The sequence below is a fragment of the Acomys minous genome (genome assembly GCF_964271855.1).
Source record: "Acomys minous genome assembly, chromosome: 10".
Taxonomy (NCBI): Eukaryota; Metazoa; Chordata; class Mammalia; order Rodentia; family Muridae; genus Acomys; species Acomys minous.
In genome coordinates this window covers 7,533,562-7,553,366 of record NC_140491.1, presented here as the reverse complement: position 1 = coordinate 7,553,366, position 19,805 = coordinate 7,533,562, and the positions used below count along the sequence as shown (strand labels likewise).

Below are 19,805 nucleotides of genomic sequence, written 5' to 3'. Positions count from 1 at the left end.
GATGATAAACAGACTAAATGTCTGAAACTGTAAGCCAGCCCCATTAATGCTTTTCTTTATAAGAGTTGCCTTGGTCATGGTGTCTCTTCATACCGATAAAACCTAAACTAAGACATCAAGTGAACCTTGCCCTTTGCCCTCTCCACAGCTTCTTCAAGTGATCCTTGCCCGGTTTGACCCCTAAGCCAGGCCTCATGCTCCTGCCTTTCCTCCCTCAGCACCCTGCCACGCTCACCTGCACTGCACTTCACTTATTCTCCTTTGACTCCATCCTAACCTCCCCATTTCCTTCTCCGTGTTTATCACACTTCCTGTGTTCACAGGAAGTCAGTAACTTCTCAGAACACAGCAGTAACTCATCTGGTATCTGTGACAACCTGAGAGGGCGGTACAGTTACTCCATTCTTCAGAGGAAGGTTTGTGGAGATGACACTTACTTTATTGTTCCTGCGCATGCTGTGTGGAGGGGTTGCCTATGTCCTGGCGTGCATGTGAAGGTCAGAGGTCAATGTTATAGTCGGTTCCTTACACTTTCATGCGGGTTCTGGGAGGGAACTCAGGTTGCTAGGATGTGCAGCAAATGCCTTCACTTGGTAAGCCATCTTGCAAGCCCATGGCACTTATTTTAGTAAAACACATGTACTTTCATGGAAGCGGAGCTAAAACTTGGAATGGTTCAAGGCTGCGGAGGAGGACAGAGACGGACTCTAGTTCCTGCTGTGGTGCTCTAATAGTCAGAATCTCGGGAGCACACCCAGCACAGCATCCCCTATAGACATGCTCCCAGAATCCCCGTATGTGGTTAGGGTCCAGAGACTTTTAAGACCTTGGTTCAAGACTCACTTTGAGTGACTGGCTGGACCTTGTCTGCTCCCCGCTAGCTCTCTGGCCCGATTTCTCTGGAGGAAGGGAGTGTCGGAAGTGTGCTGCTGGCTGCCGTGGGCTGAGTGAATAGATGAGTGGAGACCGAGCAGTGTTCCGGGTCACTTGAATAGTCAAGGGTTCCCGTACCGAAAACACCACGTGTATTTGGTTCTTCTATCCAAGGATAGGTTTTAGCCAAAGGAAGGTAACCTAGGCATGCAAGCAGAGAGGAGAAAAGAGAATTGGGTGGCTTTGGGGAGGGAGGAGTAGACTTTGAATGGAAAACTACAGCCGGCTTTGGGGGAAAAGGAGGATGCAGTCTTGAGGATAACTCAATAGATGCTCCCCCAGCCTTGGGAGAAAACTGAGCACACAGTCAGATAAGTGATAAGACAGCTGGAAAAGCCAGATGTTCCACATCTGTAGCGTGATGACGACCATCCCCACTACATGCGGACAACAACGTCCTGGTGGTACCCTTGCTGATTTTTCTTTTTTAATTTATTGATTCATTAGAGTATAACTCTGTGAACTGGATATTATTACATCGCCAGCTTACAGATGATAAAGCCAAGCAATGGAGGTCTCAAGTAATCCCTCCAAGGTCATACATCTTGAAAAAGGCAAGGCTGACGTCTGAACCTAGACAGCGTGTCTGTCTCTGCTGTCCATGGTCCAGGCAAATCACTGAGTTTAGGCCTGTTCTGTTTTTGTCGTGAGAAAGCGCTCATGTCCACTCCTCACAGATTTTGTTCCCTCGGAACTTTCCCGTACCTCCCCATCTCGCTAAGCCCTACCTGACAGCAGACAGAACCAGAAGAGACCCTTTGAGATAGAAAACAATTCAGCAGTACAAAAACTAAACAAAGGTGTTGGGGGGGGGGCAGGGGGTGAGATGAAGGCAGTGTTCTGGGTTAACAATGATTAAAAAGCATCACTACAGATACAACGTGTGGAGCCTGCTCATATCAGAAAACAAACGAAAGGAGAGAACACCTACAGAAGAAAGAACAGTTACAGAGTGACTGTGGAGCTAAGGAGCGTACGTTCCCAAGCTTGAATTCCCAGGACCCACGTAAGGCTGGACACGGTAGCTCACCTGTAATACCCGGCCTCCTAAGGTAAGATGGGAGCTGGAGAGAGGAACATAGCTGGATCGTGTGGGCCAGCCAGCCTGCATACGTGTCAGAGAACAAGAGACCCTGGAACAAACAGTAGAAGGTGAGGACTGACTTGTGTGTCATACACACACACACACATACACACACACACACACACACACACACACACACGACGGGGCAGTGCTGCTGGACAGTGGAAAGCAAGTGATGGTGTCACGATCACAAGGCAATGTTCTTTGGAGATGTGTGCTACATCTCAAAGCACTGAGGTGTCTCTGGAACAAACTTTCGAACAGTCTAAGGCAAAATGGATTGATAAGTTGGAACTTTAAGTGTGGAAAAATGCTAACAACTATTGAGGTTTTTGCGGTTTTTTGTTGTTGTTGGGTTTTTTGTTTTGTTTTGTTTTGTTTTTAGGCTAATAGACATGTGCCAAAAAAAAAATCCGTTCAGGTTTTCTGATGTAGCCTTTTTTGAGTTTGAGGAGAAGGAGGCTAGAGTGAAGAGACAGAAAGTGGTTACAGATCCTCTAGAGAAAGTCAGGAACTTATCCAACACAAAGGCCTGTGGGCATGACTTAAGAAGCTTAGTCACCGCCACGCCACCAGCCACCACTGCAAGGGGCTGGATGCAAATGCTTTCTCGATAAAACAGAAATACAGACCTGGAGGGGAGATGGGACGGGAGACTTGGCAGCCATTCCGATAAAGACAGCGGCAACAGCTGGAGAGGTAATCAAATGCCTGGACTCTCTGTAGAGTCTGGAGGACCAGACTTGAGGCACTGGAACAAGTATGGTCCTGGGATTTCTCTGGGAACAGCTGGGACCAATCTTGCTCCAGTGCTCACAAGCCCTAGTCTTTTTTTTTTTTTTTTAAACAGAATTAATTCATTTTATTTTTCTTGTAAAAACTCTTACGTGGGAGCCACAGCTGGAGCCTGGGTCCTCTGAACAGACACTCTGGTGTGGGTTTTCACAAGATGATCAGTGAATTCCTGATAAGGAGACTTGGTGAACGCAGTTTCTTTCCAGAGATTGGGTGTCAGGTAGCTGTAGGTCTTGGAAACGGCATCGAAAGTGGCCTTGGCAAAGTTGCCCAGGGTTAGTCTTGAATGAGTCTCCTCACCTTTCTGACTAACAGCTCATCTAAATCTCACATGGACATTAAGGGGGACAGTGCGTGTCCTGTGCTTAATTAAAGGGACATTCTACAGTGAGCATTGAGCAAAGGTTGGTCAGACTTTCATCTCTCAGGGAGAAGGAAGGACAGAGGGACTGCCACCCACTCCCAGCAGTGAAAGCCTCTCAGTGCACATCTCAGGCAACTTCGTTTACAATTACATGTCAGTTCAGGGTTACTTAATTTCTCTCTTTTAAGTAAAATTGTGTGGCCCGGGGGTTAGCCAAGATGTGAATGAAGTTAAACGGCTGAGGCGATTACGCGGCAACATGGAAAATAAACAGTGAGGTCTCTGCCTCAGCATTAGGCTCCCATGATGCTTCATCTTGGCCTAGGTAATTATCTCTCGCCAGCAGCCAGGGGTAATTCCATTAACATTCCCACCTACACCCAGTTTTCCGGGCTGTTCGGGGGTCCCCCCGGGGCCACTGGCTACATCACAGGGACCTCCTATCATTCTGGAATTAAAACAAGAAAGTAAAAACTTATTCAGTCACATTAATTCTTTTCCCCTGAGCAAACCTCTGAACAATCTTGACTCATTGCTCCAAACCGTGTTGCTGCCAAGAATATTATCTGTAGCAATCCGGTGCTCAATTCATTATGGGTTGGAGGGCCAGAACATGGACAGTCACCCACGAGCTGGGTTGCAGCTGTCTGAGAATGAGAAATAGTGGCGGGGTGTGACGCGGCTTCCGGAAGGAAGACGCGAGGGCCATGTTTTCTTGGGGGGTGTGGGGTGGGGAGAGTGGGGCATGTGAAAAGCCACAGTGGTGTTCTAACGATGGAATCCAGGCCTCGTGTACACTCGGTACACAGGAGAGCGGTGCAGAGACTTAGAGACGGACTTAGGTGGGGAAGTCGCGCGACTGTTCACAGAGACGTAGTTTCCAGGCAGGCCTGTGACAGGTCTGAGGCTGCTGAGTCCTAACAGAGAGCGAGAGTCCTTATAGTAACACCACAGGCGCTGTTCAGTTAGTGACAGCAGAACTCCCCTCCCCCATCCCCAAGCACGCACCCCATGCCACGTCCGGGACGAGAACCCTCCAACCCACAGATCAGGGGAGGGGGACACACACACACACACACACCTGACCTCCTACAGCGAATACGGTGGAGCGAGAACTTGAACGAGAGTCTTCGGGATTTGGAGGTCGGCTTTTCTTTGAAAGAAGGGAAACTGTTTCTTATCTGTTTTTTGTTTTTTTGTTTTGTTTTGTTTTGTTTTGTTTTTTTTGCCCAGAGCAAGCTTCTGGACGTTCCCCATCTGCTTATCTTCCAGCAGCGACGGGAGGTCAGAGTGTCTGGAAAACACGTTTTCTCCAGGATTGACCCCAAGATGACCTTTACTTTCTTTCCTACTATCTGTTAACTCATGGAGTCTGGAGTCTGGTGGGAGTGTAGACTCAGTGAATGAACGAGCGAACGAAGGAACGAACCAATGGGGATGATGGCTCCATCTCTCACAAAAGTAATGCACAGTAGGCCCTCAAACGGGGCTTCTTGGAATTTAAAAACACCAGTTACTTACCAGCTCCGACAGCAGACTGATCCAGGAAGGAGGTCGGAGACTTTGACTTGAATTAGGTGTGAAGGTTGGTTGAAATTCAATTACCCGTGACCCTCCAGTCTTTTCTCCCAGCCATGATTTATGAAGGCTGGCTAATGAAGGCTGGGACCCACAACACTGTGACCAGCCTGTCTTTGGAGGATGAAGGCACAGAAATGATCTAAAGGGGCCGCCTCAAGCCAGATGACATTTCTTAGGTTGGGAAGATCCTTGTCACTTAGCCCAATAGCAGCTGGGCTTAGAGTTGGAAGATGCACACTGACGCCTCAGGAGCTCGCACTTCTGTTTTTCTTCACCATCACTCTGACCTAGTGGCCCTGCCTGACACAGATAAATGATGCATTGTGGGCTGGAGGTGGTCAGGGTCCTCCATCATGGATATGTGGGGGCATCTGCTGGCTGAAGGGGCCAATGGGAAAACAGAATTGTATCAGGTAACGTAGGAAAGGGATTCAACCCATCACCACCATCTTCTTTTCTCCCTCCAGCTTAAGGTTTATCTACTCTTGTTCCACCGATGCTTTAAGGCCTTAAGAGTCCAGGACCCAGCTGCATCCCCCCCCCACACCCTCCACCCCTGACATAAAAACATTCTTGGCATGAGGAGAAGGCTGAGGAGATGGTTGAACAGGTAAATTCCTTGCTGTGCAACTGTGAGGATTTGATTTTAGATTCCCAAAACCCAAGCAAAAGTGAGGTGTGGCTACACACACACACACACACACACACACACACACACACACACACACACCTGGAATCCCAGCTCTGTTGAAACAGAGAAACAGAGAGAGAAGGGTACATCCCGGGGTTTGCTGGCTAGCCCAGCTGAGTCAGTAAGTCCCAGGTTCCATGTGAAACCTTGTCTAAAAAAAAAAAAAAAAAAAGTAGAAAGCAATTAAGGAAAACCCTTTGGTCTCTACACACTCCAGAATGATGATGCATACTTCCCAAGTGTACACACACACACACACACACACACACACACACACACACACACACGGCTGTAATCGCAGCGCTTGGGAGGCTGAGGCAAGTGGATCTCAAGTTCAAAGCCAGCTGGCTACCTAGGGAGAATCTGTCTGAACACAAAACAAAACAACAACCCCTCCCCCAACACACACACACACACACACACACACACACCAACTACTTGTTCATTGGATCGCTGTGACCCTTGCTGTTTGCACGAACTAACTTAATCCATATTCAATAGTTTCTAATCTCTTTGCCTAGCAGTAGCACTGTCCTGTGGGTAAGGTGGTAGAAGCCAACTCGACAAAGCTCCCTGGATCCTGATCTCTGCTGCGCCTCTTTTCAGAGCTCTGAGCACGTCTGTAGCCCATTCTAATCTGCAAGGCTGGCCAAGGAAGAAAGGGTAAGGGCTTATCCCAGCATCTGCCCTTTGCCCCCTCCTCAGCCATGCTGCTTAATGGATTTAGCTAGGGGGGGGGGGGGCGGGGAATAGTCCAGTATTGGGAGAGTCATAGCCTCTCTGTGTCTTCCTGATGTACCTGTCTCTATACAGCAGGCCACTTCCTTCTAATAAAAAAAGTAATATACGTGCAACTTGACGTGCGGATCTTCAAGCTTACAGACTGAGCTCGAACTTGAAAGCGATCCAACCCATAACAACATTTATTATTTTTAGAGCATTACCTAGTCATTTTTGATTAATTATCTTAGAGTACTTTCCCCTGAAGCTCCCCAGGGAGAGGAGGGTGGCTTGGGATGGGGGTGGGGATGGGGGTGGGGGTAGGGGTGGGTGTCTAAAGAGGCTGTAAAAATACAAATTTAACCTCAGCAATGAGTTGACATGTTTAGAACCATAACATGGCAAATCATTGTGAAACCTTCTAATGGGTACCTGTCCCCTGCCAAACAAGCCCAGCACCCAAAGCACATAAAGAAATCATTGAAAGATACTGGCCCACGTCCAGAAGGCCGTGGCTAATGTTTCTCCTAATCTCCCTCCTCGGTCTCTCCTGCCCTACTGCCGGCCCCACCCACAGGATCCTCACTGGAGAGGGAGAGGCCCTTGCAGCTGCTCCCAGGGCATTTACACCCTCTCACCTCCTGGCAGCAGGGGAAAAACCATTATGAAGCCAGCAGGATGAAAGGGGAAAGATGAGCAGCCCGGGAGTGGGGGGTGGGGGGGTAGGAGATAGGTGGGGGGAGATGGAGGGGAGGGGGGATGGGGGGGGGAGAGCTGATAGAGACAAGGGCCTGTCTTCCCATGGAGTTGCTATGCTTGGGGCGGGGCCAGGAAGAAGGCCCCCCCCCTCCATGGGGCCAGGGGTGACCTTGGTTCACGTTTCCCCGGGGCACTGCAACTTAGGGTAGAAGTGCCTAGGAGCTGGGAACAAAAGGTTTTAGGTAGGGTTTTGTTTTTTGGGTTTTTTTCTTTTTTCTTTTTCTTTTTTTTTTTTTTTTTTTAGTTCAATTTGTTTTCAATTCTTTTTATCTTGGCATCACAGGCTCCAAAACTTCACAGGCACAGGGTGGGGTAGGGTGGGGCTGAGTGATTTCTTTCCTTCTTCTTCTTTCTTTGTTTCATTTTTCTTAAAGGGATAGAAGCAGGGATGCCTCCTTGAATGCCTGTGGTGTGCTCAAATGGATCGCAGGCATTATGAAAGGCACCGGGCAGGCAAGGGCTCTTTCTCTTTGAGAGCGGCCTTCACAGAAGTGGCGCGGACAGATCCCAGGGCGGGAAGGAATTATGCTGCCACACAGGGAGGAATTTGGACCTGTAAGCTATCTCTGACGTTAATTATTGATCCTTTCAGCTGACCGGAGCTGGCCTTGAACTTCTAGGCTTGCTAAACTGAATATAAATAGATCCAGGCCAGCCAGTGGCGGCACAGGCCTTTAATCCCAACACTTGAGAGACCAAGGCAGGCTTGATCCCTTTGAGTTCTAGGCCAGCCTGGTCTACAGTGTGAGTTCCAAGACAGTCAGGGCTACACAAAGAAACGCTACCTCGGAAAAACCAAAAAACTACAAAAATATAAAAGAAATAGATTCCTTTAAAAAAGTGGGACAGAGGGGAGGACATCCTATTGGGACTCTAGGTGAGAGAAGCATGGGAGAATGGGGAAATAGAAGGATCCAGAGGGTCCTAGAAACCTACAAGAAAAACATTATGATAGGCAGATTTGGGCCCAGGGGTCCTGCTCAAACTATGACACTAGCCGAGGAAAATACAAAAAGTAAACTTGGAACCCCTACCCAGATCTAGCCAATGGACAGGACATTCTCCACAGTTGAGTGGAGAGTGGGGTATGACTTTCACACGAACTCTGGTACCCCATATTTGACCACGTGCCCTGGGTGAGAGGCCTGGTGGCACTCAGAGGAAGGATAGTAGGCTACCAAGAAGAGACTTGATACCCTATGAGTATATACAGGGGGAGGAGGTCCCCCTCAGTCACAGTCATAGGGGAGGGAGTAAGGGGAGAATAGGAGGGAGGGAGGAATGGGAGGATACAAGGGATGGGATAACCATTGAGATATAATATAAAAAATTAATAAAATATATTTTTTTAATGGACATTGATGAAGACGTGAGCCTCTTAAGATCTATCAAAATCCGCCTGGATGAAAACATCCCATTTACTATAAGGGCTGGCCAGGTTTGAGAGTCACGCATGTCCAGCTGGAACCTCAGCTGCGCCATTTACAGGCTGGTGACTGTGGTCAATATCTGCACCTCCCCAGCCTCAGTTTTCCCATCTATAGAGAGGGCAGGCGTAGCCCCTGTCTCCCTAAGAGTTCCTTCAGCTGCCCCAGCTCTCCGCAGATGCTTATGGCGTATGTACTCCCTTTCCTAACAACAGAGGACAGAGACACACACTCAGCCAGCCGGGAATGAAAGAAAAGGTCGGCCCTTCTTTGCAGCTTTGTGTGGAGTAAGAAGAACCTTCAAACACACGGGGCGGGGGTGGGGGTGTTGGAGGGGGAAGGAAGCAGACAGCTTATGGCTACTTCTTGTCTTTCGTGTTTATTTGTTTATTCTTTTAAACAAATATTTCCGTAGCACTCACCATGTGATAAGCGGCTCCTGCACACTTACTGGACAAGCACCGACTCATCCCTTCATTCACCGGGAGCCTATGGAATGTACTATCTTGGGATGCTCATTTTGCAGTGCAGGAAACAAACCCAGTTTACGGTCCAGGGACTCATGATCAAGGCCTGACCGTTCAAGATTTGGATCCAGGCAATCTAAGCCCTTGCCTTTGTGGGGATTGTGGGCAAATGTTTATTTGAGAAGGGCAACTCAGACCAAAGCTATCCGGATGAAGTGCCCAGGCTAGCTCTTCACAGTCTAGAAAACACTAATATTGAAGTTGTCAAAGGTTTTACTGATAAGCTTTCATAGCCAGAACCTCCAACCAGAGAGACCATATGAGGTCAACTGGACAAACCAGCTGATGGCCTGTAGCTTGCTGCCCATCTCTCTACTCCCACTGCCTCTCCTTGGGTTTCCCCGTCACCCCTTTGTCTCTGTGAGTGTGAATTTGCTGATGGTTTCACCGTGAGTAGGGGGAGGGCGGTGGGAAGGAGCAAACATAGGCAAAGTCAAGAATAAAGGGAACAGCTGGTTTTGAAATTTCAGTATTTATAAAGTCAGCTAACTGTCCACGGCAGACACTGCAGAAGTCGCTGGCTGAGTCCTTCCTCCCAGACTGTCTCCCACCCATGCCCAGCTAGGTACGGCCGGTCACAGAGCCGGAATCAGGCCTCTTGTCCTTTTTCATCCTTGTCCAGTCTTTCCTGCCTACTTTTTCTTTGAGTGTATATATACTGCTTGGTTGTTCAGGGATTAAAGACATATAAGATAACTGGGGTACAGGGGTAAAGTGTAAATATGTCTGAGATCAAATGCATTGTGATAAGTGGGGTGCTGGGATTAAATAGAGCTGTGATAAAAAGGGGTGCAGGGATCCAATGCAGATGTGACAACTGGGGTACAAGAGCTACCATATTTAGAAGGAAAAGCCAGGGGCATCTTGGATCTCAGTTCTGCAGTGTTGAGCTGCTGTGCCGCCTCAGTGTTGAGCTGCTGTGCCACTGGAGTTCAGAGGTTTGCTATTTTCAGCCAAGTATGATCCTATCTACAGTGTTCCTGATAGAAAAGCTATGAGATACAGAAAAAAAAAAAAAGATCACCTGTAATCCTATTACCCAGATGTTATTTCAACATACAGCCTTTCCATTTTCCCTCATTTATCGTTTCTCAAAAACACAAAATAGAAACTCCATTTGTAATTGATTCTTTCTGGTGTGCTGTGGTCACCTTCCTTCCTTTCTTTTTCTTTTTCTTTTTCTTTTTCTTTTTCTTTTTTTGAGACAAGGTTTCACTGTGTAGCGTTGGCTGTCTTGGACTTGCTTTGTAGACCAGGCTGGCCTCGAACTCACAGCGATCCCACCTGCCTCTGCCTCCCGAGTGCTGGGACTAAAGGCGTGCGCCACCGCACCCGGCTGTGGTCACCTTTCTATACAGTCGTATCCATCTACTTCTTTATGAGCTTCCAAGAGTTCTTTAATTCCAGGCTTACAAATAGTGTTGCTTCCAGGGTTTTGTTTTATTCTTGCTTTTTAAAGATCTATTTATTATATATACAGTGTTTTGCTTCCATGTACGCCTACATGCCAAAAGAGGGCACCAGATTTCATTATAGATGGTTGTGAGCCACCATGGGGTTGCTGGGAATTGAACTCAAGACCTTTGGAAGAGGAGCCGGTGCTCTTAACCTTTGAGCCATCTCTCCAGCACTGCTTCCAGTTTTTAACTATTGTTAATAACGATCATTTGGACACATTTGTAAATTTGTCTTTGGTTATTGAAAGCATTAATAAATTACTAAAATTGTGGTCACTTGTTGGATCAATGACAGTGCACATATTAGAGTATGTGAGCGTGTGTGTGTGTGTGTGTGTGTGTGTGTGTGTGTGTGTGTGTGTGTGTGTGTGTAGGTGTGGATGCCCTTGTGTATACTCAGAGGCTAGAGCAGGGCATCAGGTGTCTTCGTTTATCATTCTCCTCTTTTTTACTTTCAGATAGGGTCTCTCTCTCTCTCGCTGCACCAGAAGCTCACCATTTTAGCTAGCCTGGTCTCAGCAGTGAGCTCTGGGAATCTGCCTGTCCCTGCCTTCCAATGCTGAGGTTCCAGGCATGCACAACTATGCACAAATTTTCAGGTGAGTGCTAGAGATTTGAACTCAGGTCCTCATGTTCACGGAGCAAGTGCTCTTGTCCACCAAGCCATCTCCCCAGCTCTAACTAAGTATTCCTTTAAAGGCTTTGCATAATCACAAATAAGACATCTTTCAGAAAGATTTCATTAGACTTAGTGTGTGACTTTGCTTCACATCACCGTCCACACTTTGAATTATCACCTTTGAAGAAATGTCTGTGAGCTCAGTAAGTAAAATGTGGGTGAGATTGACTTTATAATTTTACTACAGAGTTTTCCATCTTTCCATGACAACCTGTGTCCTGTCCAACTTGACTAACTGCTTGCCATGTGCTCACACTGGTTAGGTACTTAGCTTATGGTACTTCTTTTCACCCTCACAAACCATTATCTTTTTGTTTTACATATGAAGTACATCTTTTCGGGGTGGAGGGGAGGTAAGTAACTTGCTTAAGGTCACACAACTAGTAAATGAACAGACTAGACTTCATAACAAGATCTGCAGGACTCTAGAGTAGAGGTGAAAGAGAGGGAGGAAAAGAGGGAGGGAGGGAAGAAAAGGAGGGAGGGAGGGAGGGAGGGAGGTTCCTTATTTAGGGCTGTTGTGAAGTTCTCTAGGTCCCAGCTAAACCATCAAGGGGCCAATAGCAAAGATCCTCACAAGGAACCTAAAGAACCAGGTGCAGAGTTGTCGGGAGGGGGTCCATCCAAGGGCACTGCATAGCAGCAGATGCTCTTCCTAGGCTGAAGAGGCAGAATGAAGGTTACACTAGGGGCCCTGGTGGGATCTGCAGCCATGGGAAAGTGGTGGCCACATGACCGTGTATAGACAGTCACAGCCCTTGCCAAGCCCACACCACCCTGTGACACCATCACCTCCAGCTCTACCTACCATTGGCCACTTCCAACCACAAGCCAATTCTGACACACTGTAAGCCCAGGTACAGCATGTTTAAGGCTGCTATCTGGTTAAACACAGCCATAGATAAAGGACCCAGTACAGTTCAGTGTACACACACACATACACACACACACACACACACATGTGCACATGCACACACATGCACATGCTCATATGCGTGCACATGCTCATGCACATGTATATATAGACATATATGTACATACTTATATGCATAATGTGTAAGGTATATATTACATACACACATATGCATGTATTCTTTCCTGAAAATTCTACTCATTTTTCCTTCCGTTGACAACTCTCAGCGCTCAAATTATTGTCCAGGGGCCAACAAATCACAAAAACAAATGAGGAGAAAAGCCCTTTTTCCTACTTGGACACACATCTGGGTACATCTTCCTTGCCTCGAGGTGTGGCTGTGCAGCTGTAGTCCAGCTGGTGGAATGTGAGCAGAACTGAGGAGCATAGCTCCCATGCAGCCCACGAACCCTCAGCACGTATAAGGCCATGTTGTGCATGTCCCTGCCTGTCTGTGTAGACGTGGAACCCCCTCTACTTCCAGCCCCTCCTAGACTTGCTTGTTTATGGGAATGTGATAGGGCAGTTGATATGGTTAATCCAGCCTTAGATTAAAGCTTTGGAGGGACATACAGTGCTACCCTCATTGGGAGGAACAAACACAGGAATGCAATTCTCAAGGATTAGACCAAGTCTGAGGAAACAGCCCTCTTGTTCTGGCTAAGGCCTCCGCCCTTTCCCAGTGAAAAACTACTATTGGCTCAGGTCAATTATATTCTACAAAGAACCTTCGATCTTTTTTTTTTTTTTTAAATGAGTAGAAAAAAACAGAAGTAAGAGGCTTGGTGCAGTGTGTCATCAGTTTGGTGAGGTTTTGGTCCTACCTTAGACAGTGCTTAGGGCAGGACCTAGGGCGACAGTTGGCCTGGTCTCCGTCCAGCCTCATGCTTTTAAAGCAGTGAAGCTTGGCCAAGTGGTTGACCTTCTAGAAGCTACTGTGTACAAAGGACTGGAGACCACGTCAGACACACAGTAGTGCTCAGTGTAGACTCAAAGAGTAAATAGCACAGTGACAGGTGATGGTTTTTCCTTTTCTCTTCAGACAAGACTCTATAGACCCTTCTGGTTCCTTCTTCCCCCAGAGGAAGACAGGGAGCAGTTATTTGAAGGGGTGGGGTAAAAGCAAGGAGACGGGATTGGACAGGGCCAGCCTTGTGTCTCATTTTCTCCTCTTCTGAGGTTGACACAGACCCCTCTGTCCCTCAGTGACAATCTTTCAGACCACTGGTGTCTCCTACAATAGTGCATGGAACCTACATAATCTGTCCATGTCCATGTTAAACCACCTTTAGATTGTTTATAAAACCTAATGCTGTGTAATTACTTGTTATACATCTTAAGGAATGATGACAAGAGTACATGTCCAGCATCAATGTGAGTTTCTAAAAAGAAAATACGCTCAATCTTTGGTTATTTTGAGGGCCATCTGTACAGCACAGAGCATGGAAACTGAGCTCTGGGCCAGACTACCTGCCTTCTTACAAAACACCCAAGAGAATTCCCAGCCTATGTGGCTGCCAGAAATGTTGGTTCTTGTTAGCATTATTCGTTCTGTGCCTGTCAGCATAGAAAGATGTTCTGGAAGAAATTGTCTTCCCTCCACAGCGGAAGCCAACACTGGTGTGTCCTACAGGAACATCTGGCCTAATCCCTTGCTCCAGCATTGCCCTAGTTGATTGGATGACATTAATTCAGAGACAGACAGACAGTAGTTTGAGAGACCTGATAGGTTGTGATCATATGGTGGGGGAGGAGGCCCCCTTCTGTCACAGACCTAGGGGAGGGGAATACGGTGGAAGAGGGAGGGAGGGGGGGAACGGGAAGATACAAGTGAGGCGGTAACCACTGAGATGTAATCTGAATAAATTGTTTAAATTTTAAAAAAGTTTTTAAAAAGAGACAGACAGACAGAAAAACAGACAATGTGTGACGTGTGATTCTCATAAGCCGACTGTAAGAGAAGCTAAATCTCAGAATTGGTGGGGCACAGTCTCCTGCTACAGGCCTAGGAAGGGGGTAGGGAGAGAGGTGGGTGGGTGATCTGGTTACGCAAAGTTCCAACTGCAGAGCAAGACAAATGTTGTCAACTACAACTCTCCTGTCAGTCAGATGCAGAATCTCTCATTCGTTCCATAATGGAGAGACAGACAGACATAATGCCTACAGGGCATAAAAACATATGGATTGTATGCAATTAGTGGGACATGTGTTCAACAATATACCTTATCAATTTATGTCCCCTAAAACTTAATGTCCCCATATAATATGATTCTGACCTAACATGGTTCATATATACAGAAGATGCTACAATTACTTACCCGATATGAACACAGACTTTCCTGACCTAAAGTCTTGATTTCTCATTAGAACACTGGCCAATAAAAGGAATCTAGGAAAAACAAAACAAAATGGTATTGTGATGTAGACTTTCCAACCTACCACCTCTGTTGAAGGTATTTCATAGGTGACACCACCATATTTAATCTTCACGAAATTTATGTTTTGCCAACACCTTGCAGGAAGCCATCCTCTGTATGCCTAGGTGATTAGAATGGCGGATCTCTGTGAGTTCGAGGCCAGCCTGGTCTATAAAGTGAGTCCAGGACAGCCAAGGCCACACAGAGAAACCCTGTCCTGAAAAGCCAAACAGAAAAAGAAAAAAAAAAATTGCCCAAGTATCAACCTGGACTGTGCATTTCCAGTCACACGATGCCAGAACTGAGAAGTAACCTCTCCTGGGCAATAGAGGATAAGTGAACATACAGGACGCCTGGTGGTGCCTAAACTCATGACGTTTCTTTGTTCCTTCCGTCATTGGTTCTTTGGCTGCATATGACAGTCGCTCAAGGAGTTTTAAATCAGCCCTTCCTCCAGAGATTTTGATTTAATTGGCCTAGGGTGTGGCTTGGCCATGGACAGAGGATTTTTAAAAGCTCCCTTGGTGAATCTAAAGTGCACTGGAGGTTAAAAACCACTCATCTTAATTGAATCAGCCTGTGTCACACAGGGAGCTAGTGAATAGCAGCAAGCCGGCTGGTCACAGGGAGCAGTTATCAGAACCAGGCATTCTGGGAATCACCCTCTGCTGCCCTTAGGGGAAGCAGGAACGCCTCCTCCACCCACCAAACGTCCAATCAGGTTCCAAAGCACCAAAGCACCCATTTAGGAAGAGGTGGGAAGGTCGGCCTGGTGGTTTCTGCTGAAAAAGAAAATCATTTTGGAAAAACCAGTTCTTCAGCAAGAAAGCAAGTTTCAGAGGACCGAAGCTCAGTTTCCAACACCCACATGGTGTCTGACAGCCATCTGTAACTCCAGTTCCAGGGGCCGCAGAGCCCTTTCCTGACCTGCTTAAACATTCATGCAGGCCCCAATGGTGAAGGCATGGATGAGGCAGCCCCGAGGTTAAAAGTCAGGGAGGTGGCCCAGCCTCTCGCCTGCTGCAGCACTTGGGAGAGTGGGCCCCACACCTCAACTGGACGGCACAGTAGAGCTGGCTGTGGAGGTGTGAGTTCCAGTGAGCTGGTTTCAAGGGTGTGAGAGTGGGAGAGCTGACCTTGCCTCCTGCAGATGCAGCACTGGGTGGCCTAGCCAGAGCAACGCTGGGGAGCTCACCCTGGTGGTGTGGTTAAAGGAGAAGCCTGTGGACTGACCAGCTCAGCTACCACCAAAGCCCAGATTCAGGGCTTTGAGTTTGGCTCACCCCAAAATCTACACCATCTGTGAACTGGTAGGGCATGTGAAAGGTCCACTCCTGCTGATCCAAAGCTACAGGATCTCTGTGACACAGGGCAACAGCGAGAAAACCTGTTGATGGTGTCACAGAATCCAGAGACCTCGAGCCAGACCACTGGCTTACTGCAGTGTACATTTGCAAGAGAAGATGCGTATACAGAGGGGTGTATTGTGGGACACACACTGTGACACACTACAGCTTCCACAATGAGATGTTTCCTATGTGTGTGTGTGTGTGGTGTGTGTGTGGTGTGTGTGGTGTGTCTATGCGGTGTGTGTGTGTCTGTGTGGTGTGTGTGTGGTGTGTGTGGTGTGTCTATGCGGTGTGTGTGTGTCTGTGTGGTGTGTGTGTGGTGTGTGTGGTGTGTCTATGCGGTGTGTGTGTGTCTGTGGGGTGTGTGTGTGTGTGTATGGTGTGTCTATGTGGTGTGTGTATGGTGTGGGTGTGTGTGTGGTGTGTGTGTGTGTATGTGTATCTGTGTTATTTCTGTGGGAAGGTTGCAAGGACAGAGGACAGATATGACGGGATAAGGAGATGAGTGGGAAGAAAACGCTGTGAACACTGGCAGCTGGCAGTCTATGGTTTCTATTATCTGAAAACATTAAAAAAAAAATCCAGAAATAAGCAACTCACTGAATTTTAAATCACATATGGTTCTAAATAGTGGGATGGTATCATGCTCAGTCCTACTCCATGTCATGTGAGACACACACCTCATCTCCCTTGGAGCCAGTGTTTCCACACCGTATACATTGCTCGCCGCTTAGTATCTGTTCTTGTTTTCAAATAGACTGTATCACACTGCATATGTTCAAATGACCCTTCAAATTTTGGGTTTTATTTTATGTATATGAGTCTTTTTGCCCTCACAGTGCTTATTCAAGAGCATGTCTTGTACTCCCACAGACCAGAAGAGGGCACCAAATCTCCAAGACTTGGAGTCACATATGGTTGTGTATTGCTGGGAATTAAACCCAGGTCCTCTGAAAGAGCAGCGGTGCTCTTTACCGTTGAGCAGTGTCTCCACCCTCAAATGGCCTTTTGTGTGTGTGTGTGTGTGTGTGTGTGTGTGTGTGTGTGTGTGTGTGTGTGTGAGAGAGAGAGAGAGAGAGAGAGAGAGAGAGAGAGAGAGAGAGAGAGAGAGAATGCATTTTTAAAAAATTGTGTGATTGATTCATTCATTCATTCATTCTCTGATTTTGAACCAGAGTCTCATGTAGCCCAGGCTATCCTTAAACCTTGAACTTCTGCTCTTTCTGCTTTCATCTTCCCGGTGCTGGAATTGCAGGCGTGTGACATCATGGTGGCCTCCTGCAGCACTGGGTGGAACCCAGGGTCTGGTGCATGCTAGGCAAAGACTCCAGCTGCATGCTCAGTCCATTGCTGTTTTTAATCAAGTAAGCTTCATCCATGGCATATATGTACTGAGGAAAACAGTATACGTGGTGTTGGGTACGTGCAAACAACTTTGGAAGTTCGTGGGCCATGTTAAAAAAAATTTTTTTTTTTTAAAATTAGACCTAAGTCCCTCTTAACTTCATAGAAGTATTTTACTCTAAAGCCGGTCTTGTAGGTTTTGCTATGTGGGTGGGCTACGCAGAGAGGTTGTTAGAAAGGGGTAGGGCTTGAGAAGTCAGCATATGAGCAGGAAATCAAGGCCAGAGTCTCCTGAGAGGGCAGCTCAGCTCAAGGCCCAAGCAATCAGGCAGAACAACTGTGGTCCTAAGCTGGATTTTCCCCTCTGGAAATGGAACCAACCAAACATTTTCAAGCGTTCTGCAGAAAATGCCAAGTCCGTTGTTGCACACCCAGCCACAGCCCCGTGGACCAGCCCTGTGGGCAGGGAGCAGAACCCCCTCTCCAGCTAGCTGCCCTTGCACCATCCCAGATCCAGCATGGCTTCACCTCTCCCTGCCCTCGCCTGTAAAATGCAGATAACAGGCTAACCTCACAGGGCTGGTATGAGGAATAGCTCATAAAATGTGATAGTGACACACCCAATTTAAATGCAAACGGCTGTAAAACAACCAAAAGCGTATTTAAACATTTCCACTGCTGGTTGGGGTGGAGTGGGGGGTGGGGGTGCAGTGAGGAGGTGGAGGGGGTGCAGTGAGGGGTCGGGGGGGTAACAATAGGGCTTTGAGAACAGAGCGTTTCTTTTCCTCTATGGCGTCTACATCAGTTAATCAATGAATGTTTATTATTCTGTGCATCAATGCTGTGGTAAGGTCTGGGAAGAAGAGGGTGAAATCTTCTTGGCTCTCCTAAAATTTGCAGGCAGCCATTCCAAAACACATAAACACCACTGGGAAAGATTTTAAATCATGGGTCGCCTTTCTTCTTTTTCTGTCAGATTTACCAAACTCAGTTTGCCCTGGACAATACTGGGAGCTTCGGGAAACTCATCCGACTTATCACTGCCCTTGAGGGCTGCAGAGCACATTGCTCTCTTCCCTTGTGTTTCTTTTCTATTTCTTTTTTATGCTCTAATTTTTTTTCTTCTAGGTTCATCTATATTGTCCCATATAGAGAGGTTCACAGGTTTCCCTCCCTTTTAAATGTTAAATAGTAGTCTATCACACATACTCGTGAACACAAACACACACACACACACACTTTTTTTTTTTTATCCAGTCATCATGAAACAGACATTTAGGCTGTTTGTATATCTTGGCAACTGGAAACACCTCAAAGAGCACAGGAGAGCAGATGTGCCCCCGTGATACCAATGTCCTGTCCTTTAGATGCATGCCCAGAAGTGAGATTGCTGGGCCTTAACATAGTTCTGGTTTTAAGTTTTAGAGAAACCCTTGAGTTGTTGTTCATGGAGGCTATAGCAATCTACATTTCCACCAGCATCATTCAAATGACCCTTGTACATATTTGACAACATTTGCTGCCTTAAAAAAAAAAAGCCATCCTAACAGGAGTGAAGTGGCATCCTGTGTGTGCTTTATCTGTGTGCTCTGTAGAGCCTGGGTTCTTTGATGCTGATTTTTTTTTTCCCATCCATTTTGCTGCAGATGTCAAACATGCATCTGTTTTCGTGACTGAGTAGTAGTTTCTTGTATGAGTGTACTGCAGTTTGTTCACCCGGTCATCATGAGTGGGCGTTGAGGTTGTTTCCAGGTTCTGGCTGGTTTGTTTGTTGGTTTTGAGACAGGGTTTCTCTGTGTAGCCCTGGCTGTCCTGGATTCACTTTGTAGACCAGGCTGGCCTCGAACTCACAGCAATCCATCTGCCTCTGCCTCCCTAGTGCTGGGATCAAAGGTGTGCGCCACCATGCCCGGCCCTCTGGCTGTTATGTAATTATATTTCATAATAATGTAATTCGTATAACATTGCATATAATAATAAAGTTAATGTAAGGGTTCTTATGCAAGGGTTTCTAGGGAAATGTGCCTTTCTTCTCTTGGATAAATATTTAAGAAAGGATGATGGATCAGATTGAAGCATAGTTTTACTTTATAAGAAGTAGGCAGAATTTTTTTTAAAGATTTATTTATATACAGTGTTCTGCCTGCATGCACACTCGCAGGCCAGAAGAGGGAATCAGATCACATTATAGATGGTTGTGAGCCACCATGTGGTTGGTGGGAATTGAACTCAGGACCTTTGGAAAGCAGGTGGCGCTCTTAACTACTGAGCCATCTCTCCAGTGCCCCGTGGACACAATTTTTACCCAGTGACTGTGCATCGTCGCCAACCCCTTGCATAATGTACAGTGCCACCTACAGTAGCCCAGTGTTTGGTAAAGCCCTGGCCCCCCTCTGGCGTCTCACGAATCTGGCCTTCGCTCCTGTATTTCTCTCAGCACTCTTGGCTTACCGGCTCCTACCAGAACGGCTCATTATACTCTGCCTGCTGCCTTCAACGCTTTTCTGCACCAACTCTCACATTCTTTCACATTCCTGCTGCAAACCAATGCTAACAGCTTAGGAGCCACGTGGGCAGGATTAGCGTTGCAAGGGCCCCACTTTCAGGCACTCCGGTTCCTGCATTAATTGTCTGTCTTGTTACCACGAGAAAATCCAAGAAGGAAGGCTCGCCACGGCTCTTTCACTATGACGGTAGGCATGGCAGCGGGAGCTCGAGACGACTGCTCACGGTTGCGTCTGTGGTCAAGAAGAAAGGAGAGACAG

General features: G+C 47.1%; 1 long non-coding RNA gene across 1 annotated transcript; it reads left to right on the top strand.

Annotated features, from left to right (window-relative positions):
* The first annotated feature begins 286 nt into the window (after positions 1 to 286).
* LOC311607625 lies at positions 287 to 4,717 on the top strand. Its single transcript, XR_014782669.1, has 3 exons — positions 287 to 416; positions 1,808 to 1,985; positions 4,410 to 4,717. It is a non-coding gene; the product is annotated as an uncharacterized lncRNA (long non-coding RNA).
* Positions 4,718 to 19,805: the final 15,088 nt, after the last annotated feature.